This window comes from Penaeus monodon, chromosome 1 (assembly GCF_015228065.2).
Source record: "Penaeus monodon isolate SGIC_2016 chromosome 1, NSTDA_Pmon_1, whole genome shotgun sequence".
Classification (NCBI taxonomy): domain Eukaryota; kingdom Metazoa; phylum Arthropoda; class Malacostraca; order Decapoda; family Penaeidae; genus Penaeus; species Penaeus monodon.
In genome coordinates, this window is record NC_051386.1 from 10,619,414 (window position 1) to 10,626,913 (window position 7,500).

Genomic DNA, 7,500 nt, shown 5'->3' on the forward strand with positions numbered 1-7,500 from the left:
AGCATTCCAGTCTATTATTCTATATTTTTCTTTCTTTGAGTAAATGAATTCCTTAATACACACAAAGCATTTAATTCACCCTGTTTTTAGGAGTCATTGCAAGTATCGTTCAGTATTTCTGGAGAGGTATATATCATGTTTTAATCTTGTTAATGTATTTTTTCTTAAGCTAGAATACATGAAATCTGACTTAAGCAAAGTTTGAGCCAACCTCTCCTTTTAACATTCCTTATGTGATACAATCCAATATTTGAATAAAACAATTGTGCTTTATATTTTTTTCCAATTTGGGGAGCAATTCACAGCCATGAAATCTGGTCTTGTTTGATCAGATCAGGGAGTCTAAGCCAAAGCAGTAGTTTATAACCTGCTGTTTACTTTCTATAGGAGGTTGAGCTACTTCAGAGGGTCAAATGTACTGATGAAATAAAATTATGCTCTCTCTTTATTTGAGGGAATGATTGACTCGATCCAAAATTGTGCAAGATGTGTAAAGAATTTCACCGAACAAAGAAAAACCTAACTATTAATTTGCCATGTATATTTAGAACCGAACCGATTCTATTTTTGAACAGGTGTCAACTATGACTATAATGTATATTTTCAACTATTTCTATCATAGGTTGAAGAACAGCATGACATTGTGTCAATGATGTGTCCAAAATGATTAAAGAAAATAAAACATTATACATTCTTTTCTTCAATCCTGTCAAAGTAATATAATTATGCATTATAGAAATACTGCATTTCTTGGGGTAAAAATTAAAGATGGAACATTGTCATTCATAGTATTAAATAAAGAAGTACGGAAACGAAAAAAAAACAATGTACACATGAAATTGAGTAATGAGAAGTAAATATGGCAGTGAAATAATTTTGGGAAGCAGCATTTAGACATGTTAATGGTGAACTACTATGGTAACTTGGAGGGATAATATGTACAGAATAATAAGTGCAAAAGTAAAACTATCCATTGCATGAAAACAAAAGCAAAAGGTAAGAGAGTACGAAATTTTTTTAAATAGATAACAATCAAGATGCATAAAAACGAGAAATAAACATATACACCAAAATACGTGATACAAGAGATTACACTGTTACACGCAAATCATAAACAAACAGTATAATTTAATGGGTAAAGACCGACCAGGAATACTGGTTTACGTCAAAAGTCCCGCAGAAAAACGTAGGAGAAAACGAGATTGCCTGTAGTTGTAAGATTGCCCAATTAACTAACTTTTTTTTTTTTTACTTTTTTACCAATGGTTGTCTTCCCGGGTGTGACCCCCAATTCCCTTGCTTCTTGTCATGGGAGGGCCTAGGAGACGGAGACTGCAGCCCAATGTAGGGGATCACCCCTACCACAACTAATATTGCATGGTATTTTCTTCTGCCCCTTTCCTTTTCCTCTTCTTCATCCCCTTCTTTTGTCTACTTATCCTAATCGTTAACACATTTTTACCCTTTTCGCCACCATACTTTACCATAGTTCTATATGACCTTTGATATCTGACACATTTATTTGTCGTTACCATTACCATTAACCATTGCCGGTTTTGGGTGTCAATGTTACATTTCTTAATACTGGCATGCAATGCAACTCTAACTCTCTTCCTTTGGTCGCTCTTTCACTTTGCCTGCTTTAAGCCGAGAATAAATATTTGTTTTGTCAAACGTTCATCTTTCATCCGAACGACGTGACTGCACCACCTTAGTCGATTCTTGACGATGAAGGCTTCAGTGCTTGCTATCTTCATTCGCATTCTGACTGATTCCCGAATCTTATGTATTTAAAACGTCTCCGAGACAGCGTTGACAGAAATTTCGACTGCTTGTAAATGTCGTCGGTAAACTGTCTAAGATTTGGACATATATAGGATAGTTGGGACCACCACTGCTCTGTATTCAAATGGTACTGGATGGGCAAAGTGAACCCCAAATGAGATTGCTCAGACATGAGTCCTGTTAAATTAACGAACAACTCTTCTGCTTCTGACCAAACGGTTCATTTCTTCTGCGCCGGTTCTTCACTGAGAGCTTCCAGCCATCATTCCTGATAAACAAAAGGCTTACAAATCTTAAATGTTCATGAAAAATGTAACAGTGCCTGTTAATATTACTAATAGTCATATCCAAGATGCTAAAGAAAAACAATTTCTTGTTAATGATATACATTTTTTGTCAGAAGTCCTTCCGATGCCATAGGGGTTATTTTCGTGCACGGTATGTTTTTATCAATGCCACATCCTTCTGACCTTGCTCTAATTAGATACCTGTGAGGTGTGACACACATGTGTGTGTGTGTGTGTGTGTGTGTGTGTGTGTGTGTGTGTGTGTGTGTGTGTGTGTGTGTGTGTGTGTGTGTGTGTGTGTGTGTGTGTGTGTGTGTGTGTGTGCGCGTGTGCGTGTGTGCGTGTGCGTGTGCGTGTGCGTGTGCGTGTACGTGTGCGTGTGCGTGTGTGCGTGCATGCGTGTGTGTCTGCAGACACACACACACGTAGACAAATAGATAGATAGACAGGTAGGCAGATAAATAGACAGATAGATAGATAAATATATAGACAAATAGATAGACAGATATATATACATATATAGACAGATAGACACACACACAAACACACACACACACACACACACACACACACACACACACACACACACACACACACACACACACACACACACACACACACACACACACACACACACACACACACACACACACACACACACACCCACGTACGTGTGTGTGTATGTAAGTATGTGTATGCATGTATATATATGTGTGTGTGGTATATATATATATATATATATATATATATATATATATATATTATATATATATGTGTGTGTGTGTGTGTGTGTGTGTGTGTGTGTGTGTGTGTGTGTGTGTGTGTGTGTGTGTGTGTGTGTGTGTGTGTGTGTGTGTGTGTATATATATATATATATATATATATATATATATATATATATATATTAATATTTGTGTGTGTGTATATATATACATATATAGACAGATAGATAGACACACACACACACACACACACACACATACATACACACACACACACACACACACACGTACACACGTGTGTGTGTATGTAGTATGTGTATGTATGTATATATATGTGTGTCGTATAAATATATATATATATATATATATATATATATATATATATATATATATATATATATAATATTTGTGTAGTGTGTGTGTGTGTGTGTCTGTGTGTGTCTATCTATGTGTGTGGGGGGAGGGGTCACTGCGACCTAACTAACCTGCCCTTAACTGAGCTGGTAACCCTGAGGGCGAAGTTAGAGAGCACGCGAAACAAATGACCTATTAGAATATCCTGAACGGTTATGCGGACAACCGCTACAAAAACGGTGGCTCATTAGTATTACCAGCTCGCTTGACAAAAAAAAAAAAAAAAAAAAAAGCAGCATGCGAGCCAGATGGAACGAGAACTCCTCTGAACATATACCTAAAAATCTCAACATTTTTTCTGTCAATATTTCCTGTATTAATACTTTGGTTACTGTATACAGACAAATATTAAGAAAAAAATCAAAATACTTTTAAATTCACCTAGTGAAAGCTTTCATTTAAAAACCCATACATATAATAATATATATACACACACAAAGCATAACTTTAATTATTACATATGACAACAATACCAACAATAACACGTAACAATAACATCAATAACAATAACGACATTGTAACAATAAAACCAACAACAATAATAGCACATAACAACATAGGTTCTGTCCCCTTTCTTTGAGATTCTTCGGCACAACGTCTTCCCAGAACAGAATCCGTTCAGCCACCAAGCAAGAGCAGGGAGGAGCGAGTGTGATGAGCGCCACTTAGCCTCTCCCGAGAAACTGAACAGTCAGCCTCGAACGTGCGACCTCTTAGTCCCGGAGATGAAACCGATAGAGAGAGGAAGATCTTGTTGAGAGATACGAGGTTTATTATTATTATTGTACTTATTGCTTACGTTGGTACGTTCTTATCTGCGTTTTATTGATAATTTAGTTGATTTTTTAATTTTTTACTTCTTTGATTATGATTATCTTCGCCTTTATTTTTTCTTGATCGTCATTAACAGTTTATCACTTTTATCATCATCAGTATCATAGGTACTAGAAATAACCTATTTTAATTCTGGTCATTATTAACATCAAGACGGTATCATCGTATCATCATAAAATTATATAATGCGAGTCGTCGTTGCATAGAACATTATCATATAGTTAAAACATTACCCTAATCATCACCGAAACTGAATATCATCATATCGTGTGTATCACCACCGTCTTCACTTTTAGGAAATCCGAGATGAAGAAACAGCGTTAAAAGGGTAAAGGGGAAACGCAGATGTTCTAAATACCCTTTATTAAAATGATACATCAAGTGTGTTGATTATCTATGAAGTTTCTGAGCTTTGTTACTATCAAATTATTAGTAAACATTCTTTCCCTCGTTCTTTTTAACGCTTTCTCTCGCACGCATTTTTACTATATGTTTACACCAGTTCTGTTTAGCAGGTAATAAAGGTTAATAATAACAAAATCTAATAAAGATCAATTCAGTAAGGGAGACTATATAGACCTACCTCGTTATTAAATTCCATACATACACTGTTTCATATACTATAGTCACTGTATTCTGGTCTTCGTGGTCTCGGCGCTCAGAAAAGGTGGATTTGAACTTCTGACCCCATTTTCATGGCAACTTTCTGAGCTTCGGGGACATCCTGCATAAGACTGTTTTACAGAAAAGAAGTAAAATTATGCCCCATCACTTTGTGTTTGTTTACATCCAACCGAACAGTATTCACGACCCCTACAACTGTGTATTCAACTATATGTTCTGATACCTGAATGTATAGCTACAACATTTATCATTATGAAGAAAGCAGAACACATCTTATATGATTACAACCAGATAGCGCAAAATATTAAACAACCACAAAAGCGCATTATCATTAAGAATATGGATATACATATTTTGAAGACGCGATGTAGAAACACGCAAATCGCCTTCCTAGAACCTACCTTCTCAACCAACACAGTTGTTATGTATATATATCCGGTGAGCCCGAAATATCGGGGACAAGGAGACGTTTGTCGTGTGAGAGCGAAGGACAGAAGATGAGCCGAGACCAAGAACCTTAGTAATCAATGACCAGGATACTTTCAGCCCCATTGCGATAGCCTCCTCGCTGCCCTCCCTAAGTGGTCTCCCCTCAGAGATGTTTATTCTAACGGTTCATTGGCACGTCGGTCTTTCCGCTGCAGACGCGATTAACGTTAAGTAAATACCTCTCACAGATGATCTCTGTTCGGATGTAGGAAAGGTAAACGTCTTGGCAGCTCGGTGAAAAACGTTCTTCAGCGGCAGCCGCAACTAGCGTAGTTTTGCGCTTGATAAACACTTATGTTTTTTATGCGTAAGTGTAAATAATTAAAAGGCAAATAGTATGAATATTTTAGAGCTTACTAAGCGTAGTTGTGCCTCGTTACACATCAAATAGAAGGCTTAATATAGCTAACGCGCTACTCCATTCAGAAATGCAGTGATGGCAACTGGCATTTCTGTGCGAGTACGACCTTACTTTCGTAATAAGAAATCTTTGTTCTCAGTAACTAGTATATTTCATTTACATGTATGACTAATACAATATAAAGGCACTCACGTATACTACTAAAAGATTTTCCAAGTGAATATCACACCAGAGTCCACAAAGCCGACGACAAGAACTCAAATTGGTAACGAATGGCCGAGCGGAGACGGGAGAGCAAGGTGAGGTCTTCATATTTTATCCGAAGTTTGGTGAATATATAAGGTATGCTGTATTTAGATGTGTATCAAAGGAGTTTGTCTATAAGAGGGCAAAAAAAACATTGAAAATGTAAATATTTTCTGAAATATGTAAGTAGTTGTTAAAGTCAAGATGTAGGCCTGTGCATATTGCCTGTTGCAGAGACTAATAACTTCATTTTAATTTGTATTTCAATGAATCTACAATGACATTTTACTTGAAGTAGTGGGCACGGTATTCCACGTTAACAGGGTCAGTATAAAGATGATGTTTAGTGAACGGAGTCAGTTTAGTATGTTAATTAATGGATTACTGAATTTAGTAAAAGGGCTATCAATGTTCACACATTCATATACTTCGCCGAGTTCAAATATTCCAAATTCCTGGAATATCTTTCCAATATATTCAAAGTCATATGAATACATAATCTGTACGTGTAGATTCATACTTGCCATAAAGAAAATACTCAAGTAACTCGTCATTAAGGGGGTAATTAATTAAGAGTTACTCTAGACTAAAACACTATAAGAGATACGAAAACTGAAATCTTCCATCGAGAAAAAAGGAAGATTATATCCTTTTGAACAAATTCTAGAAGTAGAATTGCAAACAACACGATTCAAGCAATGTTATCGTGGACTCGTAATGAAAACACGCACACAAAAAAACTTTAGATAAAATAACCAAAATGAATTCATCAGTGCAGAATTTCCTTTCAATGTATCATTTGTCGAGATCCCAGAACCGCTTGCATAGTATCGTGTTTTCTGATCGCATGATAACCAGATGGGGAAATCCATATCATCTCCGTATTTCGAAAGATCATCTTGGTACGGGTTATTTTTTTCCGCTTGCGTCATCCAGCTGATTGTGACGGATCTCTTTCATCTCTCATGTTTTTTCTGTGATTTTCTCTCTTCCTCCTTCCCATGATAGGAGTGTGTATATCTATTTATTCTATGGGTATCTAACACTCTCTTCACCTTCTAAAAATCTCTTGTATAACTTGTATAACCAACACTACATAAAAAAAGTGAATTCGTAAAACTTCACTTTATTTCCTAAAGACATGTGACATTCTGTAGTTTTGCTAGCACAGCATCCTCTCCGTGGCGTGGGAGGTGCTTGTGAAGTCATCAAATATTTGTCAGTGCTGTCCACCTGTCCCACAAGAATGTAAAATCTGTTGTGTCGTTTATGACCTTTCTTGCACTGCTTTGCATGTAGTCTCTTTTCTTTTCCTTTTGTCTTGGTGCTTCATATTGACATTTGGATGAGTTAGTGTGTGGATTATATATATGGCACTTGTGTAGTGTGTATTGGAACAGTATCAGCTGAGGTTATACGTTTTAATACTCACTCACTAATATTTTTATAATTAGCATATTACATTCGAAAAAAACAGCAACGTGGATATCTACGGGAGAGGCCACTTACACTTATACTACAGACTGACTGACTTTTCTATCAGTGTTTTGGAGAAAAAAAGGTGACAGTTTTATGGCCGGATACAGCAATTTACCATGTCCTGGGTAGTGTTAGTGGGCGTGACGGCGTAAGGATGCAGTGTAACTAATGTACTTGGAACTCGTTAATTTTAAACTCAGTACGAATTCTGACTCTTTATTGTTTTAATATAATTTGAAAGTTCAAGATGATGAAGATG

At 36.4% G+C, this 7,500-nt stretch overlaps 1 protein-coding gene across 1 annotated transcript in view; it reads left to right on the plus strand.

Annotated features, from left to right (window-relative positions):
* Positions 1 to 687, plus strand: part of LOC119590509 (cyclin-dependent kinase 18-like) — a gene marked incomplete at its 5' end in the record, with an annotated part of 51,469 nt that extends 50,782 nt beyond the window's left edge. Inside the window, 1 exon segment of the mRNA XM_037939192.1 lies at positions 1 to 687. This exon segment is cut by the window's left edge and continues 1,803 nt beyond it.
* Between the last annotated feature and the right edge of the window lie 6,813 nt (positions 688 to 7,500).